The following is a 23,610-nucleotide window of genomic DNA, read 5'->3' on the forward strand; positions in this document are numbered from 1 at the left end:
TATTGCCTATTGTTTAACATCAAATGAAAATACCGATCAAAAGAATTGCAATAGTACATTTACAGAAAAAGAAAGAAACTTGAATAACGCTGTGAACAAATCTCTTTTTAAAACATGTTTTTAAAACTCTTCAAGGATATTCAAAGATAGGATTTTGAGGTTATTCAGTGGGGAAGAAGGTGGAATTTGGTGTGACTCAGAATAATTACAACTCGAAGCAAGACAAAAAAATCACAAAAGCATAAGAGGAAACAAAAATATATATTAATAAAAAGAAATGTATCATATTATCCTTTGATAAATGAGAAATAATTGTAGTAAAAAGAAAACCTAAAGTGAGTCAACAAAAACTCAACCACGGTGTCGAGAATCAATGGTTGTCACAAAAATATTTCTTAGTGAAACTTGTAATGACGTAAATGTATAATACATTAATTCTTAGTGATACGTAGGGCGTGACACTTATTTCACCTTTAATACCAAAGCTTTCCGATTTCAAATTTTTTAAAAAAATCTGTTATGCTAATTCAAACATGTTTTATGGTAACATGGAATATTATTAAACTTGTACAAATTCTTTATAAGAGGTCTGGAAGACAATTAAAAGATATTACAACATCAACTACCAGTAAATTTATTTTAAAAATTCGCTCATTTTATTAGGAACGATAGCGTTTTCCTCCATACCTAAAAAACACCTGTTAATCAAAAGAAGCATGGTCCTCCATCCTCTTCAGGATCGATTGAAAGAGACACGCTATTTATTTCTATCACGTCGGTGCAATTCCGAGTAAATAACGGGCATTTTTTCCCCTAGTCTTTTGTGATCAAGACCGATTATCGCTGCCTCTCCAAGAAAACGAACGAGCTCGTTTTACGAATGCATGAGAGGGCGTTTCGTGACGCTTATGCACGAATAGAGACCACCACTTCGACACGCCATCACCAGTGCACCAAGTTTATGGCCTGCACGGAAGCTTGAGCTCTAAATTTATGCCCTATGTCTCTCTACCCTGGTATTACTTTACCAATAGTCACGTCTGTTACAACTGATCATAACTAATGGGGCATCCTGTCATAAATTGGGTATTTTTTGGGGAATGACCTATATTTTGATTAGTTAGTGTAGTTAGGGCAATTAACTCTGGAATTGGACAATAAATGTAGATATTGTTGGTAAATAGTGTGTGGTTTGGAAAGTTCATTAGCTTAAATCGATGTTATTGTAATATTAGATGACGCTCGTTTGCAATAGCTATGTTTTGAAAAAAGGTAAATTCTCGATTTACTGATATTGTCTTCTCCTATTTCGTAAATAATTGAACATGAGAGATTGTAAGATTGATCAGAAATATAATTAGTGTGTAGAAATACACATACATGCAAATACTGTTAATCAATTCAACTTTTTATTAATTTTCGTCTGAACCATTATGTACACTCAAAAAATCTAAACAAAAATGTCTTATCAAAAAATGAATAAATTTAGAAAGTATAAAAGTTGTAAGAGTAAAGTTAATTTATAGTCTGCCCTTTAAATTAAAATTATTAATTTCAAATCATCGAAGCTGATTTTGTCTTGATTTTCTCACAAGTGTATACGTTATGTTTTTTTTTTTTTTTCAATTCCTTTGAATAGAATATGAAACGAATCGAATCTGAATGAATATTCATTTCATAATCCGACTGGATTCAAAATTTGACACAGATTTTCTATTTTGGAGTTGAGAAAACATATTAAATATCATTAATTTACTTATGAGTTACAGCTTTCACAAAATCACGAATAAGCAGTCTTCACATCAACGAAATATTTCAAAAATATGATACATTTGTAATTCTGACGATATTTTTGACATTTTCAATTGTTGAGTTCAGTCTCATACGAATGGTCAGATATACAGACATCTTTTTAATTCAATTCTCCAAAAATAGAAACAGACCTACAACTTTAATGGAAAGTCTACAATGGAATAAGCTAATTACACATATGACTTATCACATCCCTAACATGAAGATAGATCTACAAAAAATAATATCAGAAACGGTTTTATTGAATTCAACTATTTTTAAACCATAAATTCAAATTCAAAGATCGATCTTTTTGGTGATTACAAGTACTTTCTTTGCTAATGCATTGTATACTAAAAAATTTAAAAGTATTTGCAATTTTGTACGAGAGCAAAACAAACTATTATTTCTGTTTCCTTCCATTAGAATTTTATTGGATTCCGAATAATTATTTTATCTGAGCAATTAAAAAAACCCAATTCAGATCATATAAGTAACAGAAAATTGAATAAAGGAAGATTGAATATAGAAAAGGTGTTCGTAATTTTTCCAAGTTACAGTGACATCGTATTCTCGAAAAGAAGGAGAATATTGATCTTGGTCACTTGAATATTCATAATCTGAATGACAATAATAACGAACAGATTCTGATTTACAGATACTGACATAAAACTTCTGGTAGAGATAGAAAATGCAAACTTTTGTATATATTTTACACCATATATCTAAAGAATAGCTTTAATTTTTATTTTGATTGGTAGTTATCTAAAATAAGTAAAAATATTTTTATTTTTAAAGAAAATTTTAACTATGAAGAAATTTCCTAAAAAGTAATTTTTAAAATTCTCGTTTGCAGAATGAGAGTTGCAATATAATATTCCATTAAAGCTACATGGAACATATTTTGAGCCGAATTTAAAATTCCGAACCATAGTGAGATGAAGATAATAATTCCAAAGTTGGCGAACCACTTCGCAAAATTTTAGACTTTAGCGAGGACGGTCTCAATTTCACAAAACAGTGAAAAATGACACAAATTTGTGGAATATAATCACAAATTTGTGCCATTTATACACAGTTTTGTGGAATCTGAGGTATCACTCATTTCTGAATCTGGAGTTTCAGTAACAGTTAAACATGATCCCATATGCACGATTAATATTCAAATGACGCAAAATACGAACACGCTTTCCACTTCGCATGAAAATTTGAAAAGTTGGTTGGACTGCCTTGATTTCTAAGAATTTTATCACTGCCTTTTTTTAAAAAATAAAAGATTTCCGCTTATTTTAGATTATTCACTGCAGAAGGAAAACAGCTTTTTAGCTAAACGTAATATACAGTTAAATTTCTGCATCTTTCTCATACTTATGATACACAGGTGTTGCATCAGCTTTCGCAAATTATGTTTATCCTACAAGAATACCACCAATTCTGTGACTTTTCAAGTTGCAGTGACCAAATACCATGTCCTTTTTTGAACCTCGTAACTCAATCGCGATCAAATCATCTCTATTGAAAACTTCTTTTATTCGATTTTCTTCGATCTGAGTTCAGGAAGGTATTAATGGTCGAAACCAACGACAGTTATATTTTCCCGGAGAAAACTGGTAGCTCTATTTTTATGGAGTATGTTTTGATTTCTCACGTTTACAAGTAATTCAAAGAGAAGGTAATGGTATAATTATTCCTCGGCAGTTTGATGAATCTTTACTATTTAGAACTTGCTGAATTCTATAAGAGTCGACTATAGACTAGTAAAGGAAGATTACCCTATTATAATGTTAAAGTGATTTAATAAACAAATTTTCATGCATCTCTCTCTCTCTCTCTCTCTCTCTGAATTCTAAAGTGAGAGATAAATACAGTGAAAACTCTAGACTTTCTCTCCTGATGTTTAAATATTTTAATGCAATATCTTTTAATGTTGTTGAGAAAATAATTATTTAAATAGAAATTTCCAAAAGCTCTTAAAAGCGTCAAGAACGTTATATATGTTATTTGTTCTTGAAATCAGCAAAGAAGTTTGGTGCTATTTGTTTTTGAAAGTTTATTTAAAATCAGAAACTGAATAGTCCAAACAGTTTTAATTTCAAAGGATAATTTGGTTTAAAAGTTAATTTTAAGCGAATTTAACAATTCCCGATAATAAAAATTATGCAAATGGCAACAATCTATTTTCACATGACAACTATGCTATTTGTCAAACTCATGTACTTTGATTCAGTGCTGTGACGCCTTCGCTAAAATCCCCTGTAAATTCCAAATTTGAACTGCATGTTTGGCATAAATAGCACGAGAATGACTTAACTTATACGTGCATGAAAAATTTCAAAGGCATTACGCCTAAACTTACACACAAGATATTCTAAGTGTTCGATTTGTAAAATGAATTGGCAAAATTAAACTTTGCGTTATCTGTTTTCCGCCTTAATGTCACCCAAACATTAAAATCTCACCAAAAATTTCAGGGTTGCAACAAAAACTATATTTATTACATTTAATTTGTTATCTTCTTAGAAAAATTTTAATTTTCATCAGTTTTATATTCTTTAGTCTAGCCTAAGAGATCATTTCCACCTTTGTGCAGGAAAACTGAACAGCATATAATAATATCCATTAATTACAATTAATCTTCAAGCAATAAAATGAATCATTCATCAATACCAAGCTATCAATGAATTTTTAAAAAATTCCTTTACTCTCCACCAAAATGCTACTTTACAATGAGCAAAACCTCCATTCAACGATAGAATTTTCAACTGAAACACTATCTCATATCTCTGGAGAAATTAAACTGCATCTCTTCTTAATTTCCATAATGATCACATTTCTTAAATGCATAATTAGGCTTAAAGATTTATTCATCTAATATCTTTTAACTCAACTCATTGCATAGCTAATTTGGCTATTAAAATGAAATGCAATTCAGGAAACAAAATAGAACAGTTTATTCCGTGAACTATAAACACATCACACAAAGCGTCTTAGTTTTGAATCACCGCCAACAAACTAACCAATAAAAAAAGGAAAGAATGCGATGATTTACAACCAAGTAGCACGCCATCTTTGAAACAACTGTAACTTGTATCTTTGATACTTTTTTTTTCAATGGGTTGTGGATTCTGCCAAGAATACATCACGTAAAATGAGAAATCAATATTGGCTTAGGTTTAAAGTCTTATAAAAAATTACCTGCACAGAGAAAACATACAATTCCCCTTCGATTTCGACGAAATAATTTGATTGATCATTTGTTTTTGACTTTTATAAAATCAATTGATGATTCCAATTTTTATACGTGTAATATTAAATATTCATTTAAAAAAGAAAGAAAGTCAAACGAATAGGACTACATCAGGCATAATTTATGTATTACCTATATGCAGTCGCGAAGTTAGCCTTTCTACGAGCTTAAACATTATACAATCGCGGAAAAACTTTATTTTGCTGCCAATTATGATTCATAAAAAAAATACCTTTATATAGCTTGTAACGTATACTAAAAGGTTCGTAAGAAATTATCGACACATTTAATTCTATACAAATTTTAAAATTTGCTATGAATTTCTCTAGAGATATGAGAAACACCTTTTTTTTATGATATGAATAGATTTCACATGCAAAAATTACCTGGATTGCACATTTTGGTTTATATACCATGATTGCATTGGGAGATATTTGACTTTTTCTATTAAGGGGTTGTTCCCATATTTATATGTCTAAGGTTTATAATGTAATGTATAATGTTTATGTGTAAGGTCTCTAAACATTGGTAATAATTTTTTTTTAATTTTTGGCAAACTTTTAAAACATTTTTGAAATTTCAATCTACATGTAAAATCGTTTGCTACTTCATGCATAATAAATTATTTAGGTTGGAAATTTCATAAAAATGTTTAGTTTGCTTTCCACAAAGAAATATTCAATAGCACTGAAATTGCATCTGAGCATGAATCGCCATTAAGTTGAAAGCATTAAAATGGGAAATTTTGTTGCATAATCGAAATACTATATTTTTCATCATTTAAGAGAAATAATAAATTTAATGTTAGATTAAGATCTTACCAATAAAGGAAGAGAAAAAATTAAACTGATTTTTATTATTTTGCGATTTATTCTTGCATTTTGCTACAGTATATATTATTCCTATCATCATTGTTTACTATTTATGAATTGATACACCACTTTATTTTACAAACATATAAAAAAAGTGGTGCATTTTATTCCTTGATAAATGCAGTTTAGTTTTCTTCAATGCTTTGTCGGTGACTTAGCGTTCTATATAAATTCTTTTTGATTTCAAAAGAATTCGTTACAAGAAGATACATATACAGAATATATATTTGATACAGATTTGGGGCTCAAAATCGAAGAACCTCATTGTAAAGGTTCATTCATTTATTTTACATACCTTTATTTCAAATTATTGTTCCTTTTTTAAACTATTATCCATTCCATATTTTGCAGTTCCCAATATGATTAGAAATTCGAAAGCAGAATAACTGTAAAAAATAATTATAGTGTAATTATTTTTATATAATTATGAGAGTAACTATTCTATGGAATGTATTTAAGAAATATCTAGTTAGATAATGAAGAGTACATTTATATTTTTTTAAATGTTAAATACATTATATTGCAATATATAAAGTATATTCCTTTGCTGTATGCAATATATAAAGTTATTATATTGGATACAGGAAATTAAACTATATTAAAATAAACAGTTTACTTTACGAATTACACTATTCATTTTTACCATCTTTTAAGCGAAAGCTTGTAGAAAAATTGAGATTCGTCGTTATTTTCTGTTGATTTAATTCCATATTTAATTTTACAACAATAACATCTGAAAGTTTAAACTGTAACTTTTTACAAATTTCTACTAAAATAAATCATTTATATTTCCTGAAAAATCATATTTCTGTTTATGTACTTATGATTGAACAAATCATTTTGATGGACATGGTTAATATTTAAAACTGTAAAATGAGAAGTCTTTGCTTCAAAAGATCAGTCTTCATTTAATAAGTTTCAAATATGTGTACATTTCTTTTCTAATCCAAAACACGTGTCAGTAAAGGACACAAGAATTTTTTTTCTCTTGCAATTAAATAAGAAAAGGTAAGTAAATAAGATAACGATTGAACATCATAAATTTGTTCTGTCTGTGAACGTTTTTTCTAGGTATAGTTTTCTTTTTCTATTCAGGGTGTTTCATTGAACCGTTTCAGAACTTCTAAGAGGGGTAGGGTACATCCTGACGAACCAAAATCATATACCCATGGGCAGTCAGAAATGCTTTCCTGACGCGGTAGATGGCGTTTTGCGAAAAGTCCGAGCTTTCGTGCAGGGAATCTTCAGTTCGCACAAGAACGCCAAGTTAGTAGGATGGATGATTACACGATTGCAGAATTACACGTCGTGCAGCGCAGAATCGATTTTCGGTCAATGTATGGGCCGTATTGGGGGAGATCACCTCATCGGACCTTACCTGTTACCGGGTCGTTGAACCAGACCTACGTACTTGCTCTTTCTGCAGAGCCCATTTTGCCACAACTTTTGAGAGATGAACAGATTTCTGTATCGACGCAACAGACAATGCGGTTCCAACACGATGGAGCCCCTGCCCATTATAGCGGAGATGTTAGTAATTACCTGGATGTCACATTTAGTCAACTGTGGATCGGACGTGGGGGTCCCGTGCATTGGCCTGCTCGGTCACCCGAATTATCATGTCTTGATTTTTATTTCTGGGGTGATATGAAATCACTAGTTTATGACACCCCTGTTGACACTGCTGAGGAGCTCGTTGCAAGAATCGCAGTAGCTGCCGAAGAGATTCGAGATATACCTGGAGTATTCCAGAATGTTCGAATGTCCATGCGTCGGAGATGTGAGGCGTGCATTGTAGCCCGTGGAAGAAACTTCGAACATTTACTTTAATCCATGTACCTTTTGCTTCTTTTCATGTATTATTAAAACGATTTCTCATTTATGGTCTCTTTTCTTTATGGTGCTTCTGTGTACAACACCGCTTCAGGAAAGCATTTCCGACCCCACATTGCTCTATGATTTCGAGTTGTCAGGATGTACCCTATCCCTCTTAGAAGTTCTGAAACGGTTCACTGAAACACCCTGTATATTATTGCAGCTTATCAAAGAATTGATTAAATTTACTCTTTTAGTTGTTGCTCATCCCCCTTGGATTGAACTCCGATTCAAACCAAGTCCAAGAGATCGAGGAAAGAGGGATGTAGTAGCTTCTGAGGGTAAAGATCCCTGCGCACCCGAGGGCAGAAGTCTGATTTTAGCTCATATGAATATGACACTCACACACTCGCTTGCTCAACCCCTTTTTACAGAGGGGCTCTTTCACACACCTCACGATCGAACAAAGGGTAAAGAACAACCATGCCCAAACCAGCACTCGAGCATGGGAAGCCCAGATCATGGGGAAAACGCGCTACCCCTAGGAAAGGACGCCGGCTTAAATTTGCTCTTTGAATTCGTATACAAACTTCTTGAAATTAACCACTTGTTTGAATGTAAAAAATAATTTATAAATATATAATCAATAGAACACAGTCCCCACACCAACCTGTTAGTGGGTTTCAAAGCTTAGAAATAGTAAAAAAAATTTTACTTTAGTATCTGGAAATTTATTATTAAACTCTTATTAATTAACTATATTTAAGTGCTGATATTATAAAATTTTAAAAATTAAGCTTATAATATTTTTATTACAGTTGTAAGTGAAAATGAGACTGCCTTCTGCCTCATCGGTTTTCTGAGAATGACTCAGTTGCTTTCAATTTATTTATGAAAAGAGTAAATAAGATCAACAAACTATTGATTGGTTATCCTCCTTCAGTGTGTGCCGTGCACTGATATGTGCGCTAACATTTATGTGTATGAAACATCAGGTAAGTAAATAATTGCATATATTTAATTATCTGGTTTAAAATATTTAAAAAAATGCTCGCATGAATATGTTTTTTCAATATGTTAGTTAAACTTCTTAAAATCAAAATCTGAGTAAAATTAAGTAAAATGATATACAGATTAAGCAGTCTGAGTCATTTTAACCTTTATATCGGTTTTTTAAAATTATTATGAATTTATTATAATTTTTTTTTTCATTTTATGTCATATTCTGAAATAACTATAAGTTAAAGTGATAATTCCTTAATGTCACAAATTCTTTATAATTAAAATGTTTAATTTTCAAATTGCTTTAAAAGTTTATAACCAATTTTAATAAATTTAAAAATACATTTACTTTCTTCACTTTTAAAAATAAATTCTTTCTTTTTCATTAATAAATCCAATTCAAATAAATTAATTTCAAAACCGTTTGGTAATCCTACAGAAAGTATATGAAAATGTTGCCAAAAAAAGGAAGAAAAATATGAATTTCTTTACAAAGGCTTAAGCTTGGTAATCCTCTAATAGTTACGCACCTGCTAGTTCAAAATATTTTTATAATCATGGAATTTTACAATCTACGATAGATAGTCTAGACTTTTTTCCTTAGTTTCCATTTCATAATAGTGTAATATTTAAATAGCCCTTTTTTTCGAAAGCTTTTTGACAGCTTCTTTTTTTTTCATGCCATTTACATTTTATGTGGGAAGTATCCACAGTAGTTACGGAATATTTTTACATAATCAGAATTTTTCATTTCCAAAATACACTTTGTACTCTTTTTTTTTCAAAGTCAAACTTCCATATATATATAGAAAAATTAGAGTCTTCATTTTTCTAAAAATCATCTTAGACATCTTTTTATGTTTGCTTTCATCAACAGTTCGAAAGAAACTTCTAACTGCTTTTTTTTAAATTTATGACAGATAAAAAAAATCGTTTGCATTTTGAAACAACTAAAAGAATGTTTATTTTTCCACGGTTTTTAAACATCTGTTCAACTGAACTGTTATTTTCGTTTTTTGTAAAAGCAAAAGTGTTTAATGTTTCATGAAATCTGCGCTAAAGAGACACTTGGATTAATTAACTAAGTGTTTATTCAGTAGCTAAAAGAGAAACAATCTCTAGCGAATTTTCGTAATTTTCTCTTGCTGAATTTAAGGCGCATGTTGAAATATTCAGTAGAGATTGTGAATAAAGTAACCGGAAAAGTTGAGGTTTAATCTTGTCTTAGAGCTTTCAAATCTAGATGTACTTAATGTTTACCGAGGACTTACTCTTTAGCTCAACTCCTCTGAGTCTCAATGTTTGCATAGAACGTTTCCTTTCATGCTTTTTTAATCCTTGTTTATTCTTAAAAAGAATGAGGAGTTTTTTACTTCAGTTTTTTTTTCTCGTTTCTCCCACCTTTATTTTTTGTGTATGAAGCTAGAATATAAAAATACTTAATTTAAATTCCTTTGATCCCTTCTGTAGCAGTTTAATCTTTAACTAAAACTGAAAATTATTATGGGTGCTCATCATTACGCAAAACATAATGATGAGCACCAGTTTCAAATGACTTTTAAACAAATTTTGTTTCTATCTTTTCAATATCAAAACTAATGTATGTAAAATAAAAGATTGAACAAATATTCCAAGTATGTTTTTGATTGGCAACTACTCATTTATTTATAATAAAGACAGAAGTTTGTGTGTGTGTGTGTGTGTGTGTGTGTGTGTGTGTGTGTGTGTGTGTGTGTGTGTTGGCATTTTATAGGCTAACTCGCTTAACCTAAAACTACCAAGCTTTGCACAAATATACTTTGGAGGATGGGAATATGCACATCGGAGCAATTTTTTTTATTTGAATTAATTAAATATTAAACAAAATTTTGATGTTTTTCCGCAATAACATCCAAAAATATTATAGAGCCAAAATAATTTTTGCTATGAAACGTTTGGTTGCAGCTAGGGATTGCAATACCGGACCAAAATTTCAATACCGGTATTCGGTATTTTTTTAATCTTAATACCGGGATACCGGTTTTAATACCGGTATTAGAAATTTTGGAAAAAGAAAGAAAACACAGGTGTTTTTTTGTTTTATTTGCCAGTTTTGTTAGAAAGTGTAAATATCACAAAAAATAATTTGTAACTTATAAATTATAACAGTATATAATCACAAAAAAGTCAAGAAACATCTTATTTATTTAAATCACAAAAAAGTGTAAATATCACTATTCAGTTTGTGGTACTATTACAAATTTTTGAAATGTGATCTAAAAAAACATAATGCATCAATTGTACTGTCATTAAGCCTGAAAAGTAATTTTGTGTAAAAATTACCAGCTGTCGCAAACGCTCTTTCGGCATCTACGCTAGTTGATGGTACTGTTAGCAATGCGTAATATACTTTTTCCAAGTATTTACCTCTAAATCCTTCATCTTCAAATAAATCGATTTCTTGTCGGATGGTTTTGGATATAGCTGATTTCTGTATTGTATTTTGGTTCGTTGATTTTTTTATTTATCGCTAATTCTAATTTTTGTTCAAGAGACAATTCCTTTTCACTATCGACAGTAGTGACATCATAATCTTCGATAAATGAACCGAATTCTGCATGTGGATAGGTTTGTGGGAAAATGTTTTTAAAGAAACTTTACTCTAACTTAATCAGATTTGAATTGGTTATTTTCTTTTCTTCTTTTCATTTTCATTTTTAAAATCATTAGAATTATGTAAACACCATAAGACATTTTCTATTTCGGTATGCCTTTCTTCTGTGCGATTTATCAATGCAATATATAATTCTTCAGATACTAAAGTGTGCTGTTTTTTCAGTGACTGCAACATGAAATTTATTGTTGCATTAGCTGTTAATAAATTAGAATCTCTCCGACATAATGTCTCAGTAGTCAGTTTTATTGGAAGTAGAGCTGATATATTTCTGGATATTATGTCGAATTCACTATCTGAAAAATTAATTTACAGGTTTAAGTCGATTATTGCTTTTTGGATTGGATTTCTCAGTTTCAAAAATCGTTCCATCATTAGGAGTAAACTGTTCCAACGTGTTTTAGAATCTAATATTAACATATATTCTGTTTTATTTTCAGTTTGTGTATATTTTAGTAATATATCCTTTTAATAGGGGAACGTTTAAATATTTTAACAATTTTTCGAACTTTATAAATTATAGGAGGCAATTCTTGATAGGTTAATATTTCATCCTCATTAGCAATATCTTCTTCAACAATGACAAATTTAATGTTTTAAATTTTATAATCAAAATATATTTCCTATCTTATTCTTCAATATCAGTGAAGTGGCTAACCTGAAGCCCTCGTATCCTAATAGATAAGGCATCGGTCTCCCAAACCGGGGATTGCGGGTTCGACTCCCGCCGAGGGTAAAAATGGCAAATTTGAAGTTTTAAATTTTATAATCAGAATATATTTCATATTTCATTCTTTAATATCAGTGAAGTGGTTAACCTGATGCCCTCGTGGCCTAATGGATAAGGCATCGGTCACCTAAACTGGGGATTGCGGGTTCGGCTCCCGCCCAGGGTAGAAGTGGCAAATTTAAAGTTTTAAAAATTATAATCAAAATATCTTTCATATCTTATTCTTCAATATCAGTGAAGTGGCTAGCCTGAAGCCCTCGTGGCCTAATGGTTAAGGCATCGGTCTCCTAAGCCGGGGATTGTGTGTTCGACTCCCGCCCAGGGTAGAAATGAAGAGTTTAATTTTTTAAAAATATCTTTCATATCTTATTGTTCAATATCAGTGAAGTGGCTAACTTGAAGCCCTCGTGGCCTAATGGATAAGGCATCGGTCTCCTAAACCGGGGATTGCGGGTTCGACTCCCGCCGAGGGTACAAATGACAAATTTAAAGTTTTAAATTTTATAATCATGATATCTTTTATATCTTTTTGTTCAATATCAGTGAAGTGGCCGGAATGTAGCCCTCGTGGCCTAATGGATAAGGCATCGGTCTCCTAAACCGGGGATTGCGGGTTCGACTAACGCCGAGGGTAAAAATGGCAAATTTGAAGTTTTAAATTTTATAATCAGAATATATTTCATATCTTATTCTTTAATATCAGTTAAGTGGCTAACCTGAATCCCTCGTGGCCTAATGGATAAGGCATCGGTCTCCTAAACCGGGGATTGCGGGTTCGACTCCCGCCGAGGGTATAAATGACAAATTCAATGTTTTAAATTTTATAATCAAAATATAGTTCCTATCTTATTCTTCTATATCAGTGAAGTGGCTAACCAGAAGCCCTCGTATCCTAATAGATAAGGCATCGGTCTCCTAAACCGGGGATTGCGGGTTTAACTCCCGGCGAGTGTAGCAATAAAGAATTTTATGTTTTTAATTTATAAACAAAATGTCTTTCATATATTTTTGTTCAATATCAGTGAAGTGGCTGACCTGAAGCCCTAGTAGCTTAATGGTTAAGGCATCGGTCTCCTAAACGGTGAATTGTGGGTTCGACTACCGCCGAGGGTAGAAATGCAGAATTTCAGGTTTTAAAAATATCTTTCATATCTTATTGTTCAATATCAGTGAAATAGCTATCATGATGTCCCCATGCCGTAATGGATAAGGCATTAACCTCTTTATCCGGGGATTGCGGGTAAGACTCCCTCCTAGTGAAGAACAAATGAATTTAATGTTTTAAAATTTAAAACCAAAATATCTTTCATATCTTTTTGTTCAATATCAGTGAATTAACTCGCCTGAGCACTCGTGGCCTAATGGATACGACATCAGTCTCCCAAACCGGGGACTGCGGGTTCGACTGCCGTCGAGGGTACAAATGACAAATTTTATGTTTTAAATTTTATAATCAGAATATCTTTCATATCTTATTCTTTAATATCAGTGATTTGGCTAACCTGATGCCCTCGTGGCCAAATGGATAAGGCATCGGTCTCCTAAACCTCGGATTGCGGGTTCGACTCTCGCCGAGTTTATAAATGGCAAATTTAATGTTTTAAATTTTATAATCAAATTATATTTCATATCTTATTCTTCAATATCAGTGAAGTGGCTAACCTGACGCCCTCGGAGCCTAATAGATAAGGCTACGGTCTCCTAAAATAGAGATTGCGGGTTCGCTTCCCAACGAGGATATAAATGACAAATTCGATGTTTTAAAGTTTATAATCAAAATATATTTCATATCTTTTTGTTCAATATGTGAAGTGGCTGACCTGAAGTCCTTGTAGCTAAATGGTTAAGGCGTCGGTTTCCGAAACCGGCGATTGTGGGTTCGACTCCCGCCGAGGGTAGAAATAAAGACTTTATTGTTTTAAAAATATCTTTCATATCTTATTGTTCAATATCAGTGAAATAGCTCTCATGAAGCCTCCATGGCGTAATGGATAAGGAATCAACCTCCTTATTCGCGGATTGCAGGTAAGACTCCAACCGAGTGAAGAAAAAAAGAATTTAATGTTCTAAAATTCATAATCAAGATATCTTTCATATATTATTGTACAATATCAGTAAAGTGACTGGCTTGAAGCACTCGTGGCCTAATGGATAAGGCATCGGTCTCCTAAACCGGTGTTTGTATGTTCAACCCCCGCCAAGGGTAGTAATAAAGAATTTAATGTTTTAAAATTTAAAATCAAAATATCTTTCAGTTCTTTTTGTTCAATAACAGTGAATTGACTCGCCTGAAACCCTCGTGGCCTAATGGATAAGGCATCGGTCTAATAAACCGGGGATTGCGGGTACGACTCCCGCTGAGGGTATAACTGACAAATTCGAGGTTTTAAAGTTTGTAATCAAAATATATTTCATATCTTATTCTTCAATATCAGAGAAGTCGCTAACCTGAAGTCCTTGTAGTTTAATGGTTAAGGCATCGGACTCCTAAGCCGGGAGTTGTGTGTTCAACTCCCGCCGAGGGTAGAAATGAAGAGTTTAATGTTTTAAAAATATCTTTCATATCTTATTGTTCAATATCAGTGAAGTGGCTAACTTGAAGCCCTCGTGGCCTAATGGATAAGGCATCGGTCTCCTAAACCGGGAATTGCGGGTTCGACTGCCGCCGATTGTAAAAATGGCAAATTTAAAGTTTTAAATTTTATAATCAGAATATATTTCATATCTTATTCTTTAATATCAGTGAAGTGGATAAAATGAAGCCCTCGTGGCCTAACGGATAAGGCATCGGTCTCCTAAACCGGAGATTGCGGGTTCGACTCCCGCCGAGGGTATAAATGACAAATTCAATGTTTTAAATTTTATAATCAAAATATATTTCTATCTTATTTTTCAATTACAGTGAAGTGGCTAACCTGAAACCCTCGTATCCTAATAGATGAGGCATCGTTCTCCTAAACCGGGGATTGCGGGTTCGACTCCCGCCGAGGGAAAAAATGTCAAATTTGAAGTTTTAAATTTTATAATCAGAATTTATTTCATATCTTATTCTTTAATAACAGTGAAGTGGCTAACCTGAAGCCCACGTGGCCTAATGGATAAGGCATCGGTCTCCTAAACCGGGGATTGCGGGTTCGACTCCCACCGAGGGTATAAATGACAAATTCAATGTTTTAAATTTTATAATCAAAATATCTTTCATATCTTATTCTTCAATATCAGTGAAGTGTTTAACCTCAAGCCCTGGTATCCTAATGTATAAGGCATCGGTCTCCTAAACTGGGGATTGCGGGTTCGGCTCCTGCCCAGGGTAGAAGTGGCAAATTTAAAGTTTTAAATTTTATAATCAAAATATCTTTCATATCTTATTCTTCAATACCTGTAAAGTGGCTAACCTGAAGCCCTCATGGTCTAATGGATAAGGCATCGGTCTCCTAAACCGGGGATTGCGGGTTCGACTCCCGCCGAGGGTACAAATGACAAATTTAAAGTTTTAAATTTTATAATCATGATATCTTTTATATCTTTTTGTTCAATATCAGTGAAGTGGCCGGCCTGTAGCCCTCGTGGCCTAATGGATAAGGCATCGGTCTCCTAAACCGGGGATTGCGGGTTCGACTAACGCCGAGGGTATAAATGACAAATTCATTGTTTTAAATTTTATAATCAAAATATATTTCATATCTTATTCCTTAATATCAGTGAAGTGGCTAACATGAAGCCCTCGTGGCCTAATGGATAAGGCATCGGTCACGTAAACTGGGGATTGCGGGTTCGGCTCCCGCCAAGGGCAGAAGTGGCAAATTTAAAGTTTTAAATTTTATAATCAAAATATCTTTCATATCTTTTTCTTCAATATCAGTGAAGTGGCTAGCCTGAAGCCCTCGTGGCCTAATGGATAAGGCATCGGTCTCCTAAACCGGGGATTGCGGGTTCGACTCCCGCCGAGGGTACAAATGACAAATTTAAAGTTTTAAATTTTATAATCAAAATATCTCTCATATCTTTTTGTTCAATATCAGTGAAACTGCTGGCCTGCATCCCTCGTGGCCTAATGGATAAGGCATCGGTCTCCTAAACCGGGGATTGCGGGTTCGAGTCCGGTCCAGGGTAGACGTGGCAAATTTAAAGTTTTAAATTTTATAATCAAAATATCTTTCATATCTTCTTCTTCAATACCAGTGAAGTGTCTAACCTGAAGTCCTTGTAGCTTAATGGTTAAGGCATCGGTCTCCTAAGCCGCGGATTGTGTGTTCGACTACCGCCCAAGGTAGAAATCAAGAGTTTAATGTTTTAAAAATATCTTTCATATCTTATTGTTCAATATCAGTGAAGTGGCTAACTTGAAGCCCTCGTGGCCTAATGGATAAGGCATCGGTCTCCTAAACCGGGAATTGCGGGTTCGACTCCCGCCGAGGGTACAAATGACAAATTTAAAGTTTTAAATTTTATAATCAAGATATCTTTTATATCTTTTTGTTCAGTATCAGTGAAGTGGCCGGCCTGTAACCCTCGTTCCCTAATGGATAAGGCATCGGTCTACTAAACCGGGGATTGCGGGTTCGACTCCCGCCGAGGCCAAAAATGGCAAATTTGAAGTTTTAAATTTTATAATCAGAATATATTTCATATCTTATTCTTTAATATCAGTTAAGTGGCTAACCTGAAGCCCTGGTGGCCTAATGGATAAGGCATCTGTCTCCTAAACCGGGGATTGCGGGTTCGACTCCCGCCGAGGGTATAAATGACAAATTCAATGTTTTAAATTTTATAATCAAAATATATTTCCTATCTTATTCTTCAATATCAGTGAAGTGGCTAACCTGAAGCCCTCGTATCCTCATAGATAAGGAATCGGTCTCCTAAACCGGGGATTGCGGGTTCGACTCCCGCCGAGGGTAAAAAGGGCAAATTTGAAGTTTTAAATTTTATAATCAAAATATCTTTCATATCTTATTCTTCAATATCAGTGAAGTGGCTATCATGAAGCCCTCGTGGACTAATGGATAAGGCATCGGTCTCCTAAACCGGGGATTGCGGGTTCAACTCCGGCCGAGGGTACAAATGACAAATTTAAAGTTTTAAATTTTATAATCATGATATCTTTTATATCTTTTTGTTCAATATCAGTGAAGTTGCCGGCCTGTAACCCTCGTGGCCCAATGGATAAGGCGTCGGTCTCCTAAACCGGGGATTGCGTGTTCGACTCCCGCCGAGGGTATAAATGACAAATTCGATGTTTTTTTAAATTTTATAATCAAAATATATTTCATATCTTATTCTTCAATATCAGTGAAGTGGCTAACCTGAAGTCCTTGTAGCTTAATGGTTAAGGCATCGGTTTCCTAAGCCGGGGATTGTGTGTTCGACTCCCGCCCAGTGTAGAAATGAAGAGTTTAATTTTTTAAATATATCTTTCATATCTTATTGTTCAATATCAGTGAAGTGGCTATCTTGAAGGCCTCGTGACCTAATGGATAAGGCATCGGTCTCCTAAACCGGGGATTGCGGGTTCGACTCCCGCCGAGGGTACAAATGACAAATTTAAAGTTTTAAATTTTATAATCATGATATCTTTTATATCTTTTTGTTCAATATCAGTAAAGTTGCCGGCCTGTAACCCTCGTGGACTAATGGATAAGGCATCGGTCTCCTAAACCGGGGATTGCGGGTTCGACTCCCGCCGAGGGTATAAATGACAAATTCAATGTTTTAAATTTTATAATCAAAATATATTTCCTATCTTATTCTTCTATATCAGTGAAGTGGCTAACCAGAAGCCCTCGTATCCTAATAGATAAGACATCGGTCTCCTAAACCGGGGATTGCGGGTTCGACTCCCGCCGAGGGTAAAAATGGCAAATTTGAAGTTTTAAATTTTATAATCAGAATATATTTCATATCTTATTCTTTAACATCAGTGAAGTGGCTAACCTGAAGCCCTCGTGGCCTAATGGATAAGGCATCGGTCGCCTAAACTGGGGATTGCGGGTTCGGCTCCCACCCAGGGTAATAGTGGCAAATTTAAAGTTTTAAACTTTATAATCAAAATATCTTTCATATCTTATTCTTCAATATCAGTGAAGTGGCTAGCTTGAAGCCCTCGTGGCCTAATGGATAAGGCATCGGTCTCCTAAACCGGTGATTGCGGGTTCAACTCCCGCCGATGGTACAAAGGACAAATTTAAAGTTTTAAATTTTATAATCAAAATATATTTCATATCTTATTCTTCAATATCAGTGAAGTAGCCGGCTTGTAACCCTCGTGGCCTAATGGATAAGGCATCGGTCTCCTAAACCGGGGATTGCGGGTTCGGCTCCCGCCCAGGGTAGAAGTGGCAAATTTAAAGTTTTAAATTTTATAATCAAAATATCTTTCATATCTTATTCTTCAATATCAGTGAAGTGGCTAGCCTGAAGCCCTCGTGGCCTAATGGATAAGGCATCGGTCTCCTAAACTGGGGATTGCGGGTTCAACTCCCGCCGAGGGTACAAATAACAAATTTAAAGTTTTAAATTTTATAATCAAAATATCATTCATATCTTTTTGTTCAATATCAGTGAAACGTCTGGCCTGCAGCCCTCGTGGCCTAATGGATAAGGCATCGGTCTCCTAAACCGGGGATTGCGGGTTCGACTTCCGCCGAGGGTATAAATGACAAATTCGATGTTTTTTTAAATTTTATAATCAAAATATATTTCATATCTTATTCTTCAATATCAGTGAAGTGGCTAACCTGAAGTCCTTGTAGCTTAATGGTTAAGGCATCGGTCTCCTAAGACGGGGATTGTGTGTTCGACTCCCGCCCAGTGTAGAAATGAGGAGTTTAATTTTTTAAAAATATCTTTCATATCTTATTGTTCAATATCAGTGCAGTGGCTATCTTGAAGCCCTCGTGGCCTAATGGATAAGGCATCGGTCTCCTAAACCGGGGATTGCGGGTTCAACTTCCGCCGAGGGTACAAATGACAAATTTAAAGTTTTAAATTTTATAATCATGATATCTTTTATATCTTTTTGTTCAATATCAGTGAAGTTGCCGGCCTGTAACCCTCGTGGCCCAATGGATAAGGCATCGGTCTCCTAAACCGGGGATTGCGGGTTCGACTCCCGCCGAGTGTATAAATGACAAATTCGATGTTTTTTTAAATTTTATAATCAAAATATATTTCATATCTTATTCTTCAATATCAGTGAAGTGGCTAACCTGAAGTCCTTGTAGCTTAATGGTTAAAGCATCGGTCTCCTAAGCCGGGGATTGTATGTTCGACTCCCGCCCACTGTAGAAATGAAGAGTTTAATTTTTTAAATATATCTTTCATATCTTTTTGTTCAATATCAGTGAAGCTGCCGGCCTGTAACCCTCGTGGCCTAATGGATAAGGCATCGGTCTCCTAAACCGGGGATTGCGGGTTCGACTAACGCCGAGGGTATAAATGACAAATTCAATGTTTTAAATTTTATAATCAAAATATATTTCCTATCTTCTTCTTCTATATCAGTGAAGTGGCTAACCAGAAGCCCTCGTATCCTAATAGATAAGGCATCGGTCTCCTAAACCGGGGATTGCGGGTTCGGCTCCCACCCAGGGTAATAGTGGCAAATTTAAAGTTTTAAACTTTATAATCAAAATATCTTTCATATCTTAATCTTCAATATCAGTGAAGTGGCTAGCTTGAAGCCCTCGTGGCCTAATGGATAAGGCATCGGTCTCCTAAACCGGTGATTGCGGGTTCAACTCCCGCCGAGGGTACAAAGGACAAATTTAAAGTTTTAAATTTTATAATCAAAATATATTTCATATCTTATTCTTCAATATCAGTGAAGTAGCCGGCTTGTAACCCTCGTGGCCTAATGGATAAGGCATCGGTCTCCTAAACCGGGGATTGCGGGTTCAGCTCCCGCCCAGGGTAGAAGTGGCAAATTTAAAGTTTTAAATTTTATAATCAAAATATCTTTCATATCTTATTCTTCAATATCAGTGAAGTGGCTAGCCTGAAGCCCTCGTGGCCTAATGGCTAAGGCATCGGTCTCCTAAACTTTGGATTGCGGGTTCAACTCCCGCCGAGGGTACAAATAACAAATTTAAAGTTTTAAATTTTATAGTCAAAATATCTTTCATATCTTTTTGTTCAATATCAGTGAAACTTCTGGCCTGCAGCCCTCGTGGCCTAATGGATAAGGCATCGGTCTCCTAAACCGGGGATTGCGGGTTCGACTCCCGCTCAGGGTATAAATGACAAATTCGATGTTTTTTCAAATTTTATAATCAAAATATATTTCATATCTTATTCTTCAATATCAGTGAAGTGCCTAACCTGAAGTCCTTGTAGCTTAATGGTTAAGGCATCGGTCTCCTAAACCGGGGATTGCGGGTTCGACTCCCGCCGAGGGTACAAATGACAAATTTAAAGTTTTAAATTTTATAATCATGATATCTTTTATATCTTTTTGTTCAATATCAGTGAAGTGGCCGGCCTGTAACCCTCGTGGCCTAATGGATAAGGCATCGGTGTCCTAAACCGGGGATTGCGGGTTCGACTCCCGCCGAGGGTATAAATGACAAATTCAATGTTTTAAATTTTATAATCAAAATATATTTCCTATCTTATTCTTCTATATCAGTGAAGTGGCTAACCAGAAGCCCTCGTATCCTAATAGATAAGGCATCGGTCTCCTAAACCGGGGATTGCGGGTTCGACTCCCGCCGAGGGTAAAAATGGCAAATTTGAAGTTTTAAATTTTATAATCAGAATATATTTCCTATCTTATTCTTCTATATCAGTGAAGTGGCTAACCAGAAGCCCTCGTATCCTAATAGATAAGGCATCGGTCTCCTAAACCGGGGATTGTGGGTTCGACTCCCGCCGAGGGTAAAAATGGCAAATTTGAAGTTTTAAATTTTATAATCAGAATATATTTCATATCTTATTCTTTAATATCAGTGAAGTGGCTAACCTGAAGCCCTCGTGGCCTAATGGATAAGGCATCGGTCACCGAAACTGGGGATTGCGGGTTCAGCTCCCACCCAGGGTAATAGTGGCAAATTTAAAGTTTTAAACTTTATAATCAAAATATCTTTCATATCTTATTCTTCAATATCAGTGAAGTGGCTAGCTTGAAGCCCTCGTGGCCTAATGGATAAGGCATCGGTCTCCTAAACCGGTGATTGCGGGTTCAACTCCCGCCGAGGGTACAAAGGACAAATTTAAAGTTTTAAATTTTATAATCAAAATATATTTCATATCTTATTCTTCAATATCAGTGAAGTAGCCGGCTTGTAACCCTCGTGGCCTAATGGATAAGGCATCGGTCTCCTAAACCGGGGATTGCGGGTTCAGCTCCCGCCCAGGGTAGAAGTGGCAAATTTAAAGATTTAAATTTTATAATCAAAATATCTTTCATATCTTATTCTTCAATATCAGTGAAGTGGCTAGCCTGAAGCCCTCGTGGCCTAATGGCTAAGGCATCGGTCTCCTAAACTTTGGATTGCGGGTTCAACTCCCGCCGAGGGTACAAATAACAAATTTAAAGTTTTAAATTTTATAATCAAAATATCTTTCATATCTTTTTGTTCAATATCAGTGAAACTTCTGGCCTGCAGCCCTCGTGGCCTAATGGATAAGGCATCGGTCTCCTAAACCGGGGATTGCGGGTTCGACTCCCGCCGAGGGTATAAATGACAAATTCGATGTTTTTTTTAAATTTTATAATCAAAATATATTTCATATCTTATTCTTCAATATCAGTGAAGTGCCTAACCTGAAGTCCTTGTAGCTTAATGGTTAAGGCATCGGTCTCCTAAACCGGGGATTGCGGGTTCGACTCCCGCCGAGGGTACAAATGACAAATTTAAAGTTTTAAATTTTATAATCATGATATCTTTTATATCTTTTTGTTCAATATCAGTGAAGTGGCCGGCCTGTAACCCTCGTGGCCTAATGGATAATGCATCGGTCTCCTAAACCGGGGATTGCGGGTTCGACTCCCGCCGAGGGTATAAATGACAAATTCAATGTTTTAAATTTTATAATCAAAATATATTTCCTATCTTATTCTTCTATATCAGTGAAGTGGCTAACCAGAAGCCCTCGTATCCTAATAGATAAGGCATCGGTCTCCTAAACCGGGGATTGCGGGTTCGACTCCCGCCGAGGGTAAAAATGGCAAATTTGAAGTTTTAAATTTTATAATCAGAATATATTTCCTATCTTATTCTTCTATATCAGTGAAATGGCTAACCAGAAGCCCTCGTATCCTAATAGATAAGGCATCGGTCTCCTAAACCTGTGATTGTGGGTTCGACTCCCGCCGAGGGTAAAAATGGCAAATTTGAAGTTTTAAATTTTATAATCAGAATATATTTCATATCTTATTTTTTAATATCAGTGAAGTGGCTAACCTGAAGCCCTCGTGGCCTAATGGATAAGGCATCGGTCACCTAAACTGGGGATTGCGGGTTCGGCTCCCACCCAGGGTAATAGTGGCAAATTTAAAGTTTTAAACTTTATAATCAAAATATATTTCATATCTTATTCTTCAATATCAGTGAAGTAGCCGGCTTGTAACCCTCGTGGCCTAATGGATAAGGCATCGGTCTCCTAAACCGGGGATTGCGGGTTCGACTCCAGCCGAGGGTACAAATGACAAATTTAAAATTTTAAATTTTATAATCATGATATCTTTTATATCTTTTTGTTCAATATCCGTGAAGTGCCCGGCCTGTAACCCTCGTGGCCTAATGGATAAGGCATCGGTCTCCTAAACCGGGGATTGCGGGTTCAACTCCCGCCGAGGGTACAAATAACAAATTTAAAGTTTTAAATTTTATAATCAAAATATCTTTCATATCTTTTTGTTCAATATCAGTGAAACTTCTGGCCTGCAGCCCTCGTGGCCTAATGGATAAGGCATCGGTCTCCTAAACCGGGGATTGCGGGTTCGACTCCCGCCGAGGGTATAAATGACAAATTCGATGTTTTTTTAAATTTTATAATCAAAATATATTTCATATCTTATTCTTCAATATCAGTGAAATGGCTAACCTGAAGTCCTTGTAGCTTAATGGTTAAAGCATCGGTCTCCTAAGCCGGGGATTGTATGTTCGACTCCCGCCGAGTGTAGAAATGAAGAGTTTAATTTTTTAAATATATCTTTCATATCTTTTTGTTCAATATCAGTGAAGTTGCCGGCCTGTAACCCTCGTGGCCTAATGGATAAGGCATCGGTCTCCTAAACCGGGGATTGCGGGTTCGACTCCCGCCGAGGGTATAAATGACAAATTCAATGTTTTAAATTTTATAATCAAAATATATTTCCTATCTTCTTCTTCTATATCAGTGAAGTAGCTAACCAGAAGCCCTCGTATCCTAATAGATAAGGCATCGGTCTCCTAAACCGGGGATTGCGGGTTCGGCTCCCACCCAGGGTAATAGTAGCAAATTTAAAGTTTTAAACTTTATAATCAAAATATCTTTCATATCTTAATCTTCAATATCA

At 34.8% G+C, this 23,610-nt stretch overlaps 24 non-coding genes across 24 annotated transcripts; all 24 read left to right on the plus strand.

The window, feature by feature from the left end:
- The first annotated feature begins 12,511 nt into the window (after positions 1-12,511).
- Positions 12,512-12,584, plus strand: Trnar-ccu (transfer RNA arginine (anticodon CCU)). Its single transcript has one exon. It is a non-coding gene; the product is annotated as a tRNA-Arg (tRNA).
- Positions 12,585-12,831: 247 nt separating this feature from the next.
- Positions 12,832-12,904, plus strand: Trnar-ccu (transfer RNA arginine (anticodon CCU)). The gene has a single exon. It is a non-coding gene; the product is annotated as a tRNA-Arg (tRNA).
- Positions 12,905-14,871: 1,967 nt separating this feature from the next.
- Trnar-ccu (transfer RNA arginine (anticodon CCU)) lies at positions 14,872-14,944 on the plus strand. The gene has a single exon. It is a non-coding gene; the product is annotated as a tRNA-Arg (tRNA).
- A 566-nt stretch (positions 14,945-15,510) lies between these two features.
- Trnar-ccu (transfer RNA arginine (anticodon CCU)) lies at positions 15,511-15,583 on the plus strand. The gene has a single exon. It is a non-coding gene; the product is annotated as a tRNA-Arg (tRNA).
- Positions 15,584-15,990: 407 nt separating this feature from the next.
- On the plus strand, positions 15,991-16,063 carry Trnar-ccu (transfer RNA arginine (anticodon CCU)). Its single transcript has one exon. It is a non-coding gene; the product is annotated as a tRNA-Arg (tRNA).
- A 395-nt stretch (positions 16,064-16,458) lies between these two features.
- On the plus strand, positions 16,459-16,531 carry Trnar-ccu (transfer RNA arginine (anticodon CCU)). The gene has a single exon. It is a non-coding gene; the product is annotated as a tRNA-Arg (tRNA).
- Positions 16,532-17,258: 727 nt separating this feature from the next.
- Trnar-ccu (transfer RNA arginine (anticodon CCU)) lies at positions 17,259-17,331 on the plus strand. Its single transcript has one exon. It is a non-coding gene; the product is annotated as a tRNA-Arg (tRNA).
- A 398-nt stretch (positions 17,332-17,729) lies between these two features.
- On the plus strand, positions 17,730-17,802 carry Trnar-ccu (transfer RNA arginine (anticodon CCU)). Its single transcript has one exon. It is a non-coding gene; the product is annotated as a tRNA-Arg (tRNA).
- Positions 17,803-18,209: 407 nt separating this feature from the next.
- On the plus strand, positions 18,210-18,282 carry Trnar-ccu (transfer RNA arginine (anticodon CCU)). The gene has a single exon. It is a non-coding gene; the product is annotated as a tRNA-Arg (tRNA).
- A 247-nt stretch (positions 18,283-18,529) lies between these two features.
- On the plus strand, positions 18,530-18,602 carry Trnar-ccu (transfer RNA arginine (anticodon CCU)). Its single transcript has one exon. It is a non-coding gene; the product is annotated as a tRNA-Arg (tRNA).
- Positions 18,603-18,689: 87 nt separating this feature from the next.
- Positions 18,690-18,762, plus strand: Trnar-ccu (transfer RNA arginine (anticodon CCU)). Its single transcript has one exon. It is a non-coding gene; the product is annotated as a tRNA-Arg (tRNA).
- A 238-nt stretch (positions 18,763-19,000) lies between these two features.
- Positions 19,001-19,073, plus strand: Trnar-ccu (transfer RNA arginine (anticodon CCU)). The gene has a single exon. It is a non-coding gene; the product is annotated as a tRNA-Arg (tRNA).
- An 87-nt stretch (positions 19,074-19,160) lies between these two features.
- Trnar-ccu (transfer RNA arginine (anticodon CCU)) lies at positions 19,161-19,233 on the plus strand. The gene has a single exon. It is a non-coding gene; the product is annotated as a tRNA-Arg (tRNA).
- Positions 19,234-19,791: 558 nt separating this feature from the next.
- On the plus strand, positions 19,792-19,864 carry Trnar-ccu (transfer RNA arginine (anticodon CCU)). The gene has a single exon. It is a non-coding gene; the product is annotated as a tRNA-Arg (tRNA).
- A 570-nt stretch (positions 19,865-20,434) lies between these two features.
- On the plus strand, positions 20,435-20,507 carry Trnar-ccu (transfer RNA arginine (anticodon CCU)). Its single transcript has one exon. It is a non-coding gene; the product is annotated as a tRNA-Arg (tRNA).
- Positions 20,508-20,594: 87 nt separating this feature from the next.
- On the plus strand, positions 20,595-20,667 carry Trnar-ccu (transfer RNA arginine (anticodon CCU)). The gene has a single exon. It is a non-coding gene; the product is annotated as a tRNA-Arg (tRNA).
- A 567-nt stretch (positions 20,668-21,234) lies between these two features.
- Trnar-ccu (transfer RNA arginine (anticodon CCU)) lies at positions 21,235-21,307 on the plus strand. Its single transcript has one exon. It is a non-coding gene; the product is annotated as a tRNA-Arg (tRNA).
- Positions 21,308-21,714: 407 nt separating this feature from the next.
- On the plus strand, positions 21,715-21,787 carry Trnar-ccu (transfer RNA arginine (anticodon CCU)). The gene has a single exon. It is a non-coding gene; the product is annotated as a tRNA-Arg (tRNA).
- Positions 21,788-21,878: 91 nt separating this feature from the next.
- On the plus strand, positions 21,879-21,951 carry Trnar-ccu (transfer RNA arginine (anticodon CCU)). Its single transcript has one exon. It is a non-coding gene; the product is annotated as a tRNA-Arg (tRNA).
- An 87-nt stretch (positions 21,952-22,038) lies between these two features.
- On the plus strand, positions 22,039-22,111 carry Trnar-ccu (transfer RNA arginine (anticodon CCU)). Its single transcript has one exon. It is a non-coding gene; the product is annotated as a tRNA-Arg (tRNA).
- A 567-nt stretch (positions 22,112-22,678) lies between these two features.
- On the plus strand, positions 22,679-22,751 carry Trnar-ccu (transfer RNA arginine (anticodon CCU)). Its single transcript has one exon. It is a non-coding gene; the product is annotated as a tRNA-Arg (tRNA).
- Positions 22,752-22,838: 87 nt separating this feature from the next.
- Trnar-ccu (transfer RNA arginine (anticodon CCU)) lies at positions 22,839-22,911 on the plus strand. Its single transcript has one exon. It is a non-coding gene; the product is annotated as a tRNA-Arg (tRNA).
- Positions 22,912-22,998: 87 nt separating this feature from the next.
- On the plus strand, positions 22,999-23,071 carry Trnar-ccu (transfer RNA arginine (anticodon CCU)). The gene has a single exon. It is a non-coding gene; the product is annotated as a tRNA-Arg (tRNA).
- A 238-nt stretch (positions 23,072-23,309) lies between these two features.
- Positions 23,310-23,382, plus strand: Trnar-ccu (transfer RNA arginine (anticodon CCU)). The gene has a single exon. It is a non-coding gene; the product is annotated as a tRNA-Arg (tRNA).
- The last annotated feature ends 228 nt before the right edge of the window (positions 23,383-23,610 follow it).

The sequence above is a fragment of the Argiope bruennichi genome, chromosome 10, assembly GCF_947563725.1.
Source record: "Argiope bruennichi chromosome 10, qqArgBrue1.1, whole genome shotgun sequence".
In the NCBI taxonomy this organism is placed as follows: Eukaryota; Metazoa; Arthropoda; class Arachnida; order Araneae; family Araneidae; genus Argiope; species Argiope bruennichi.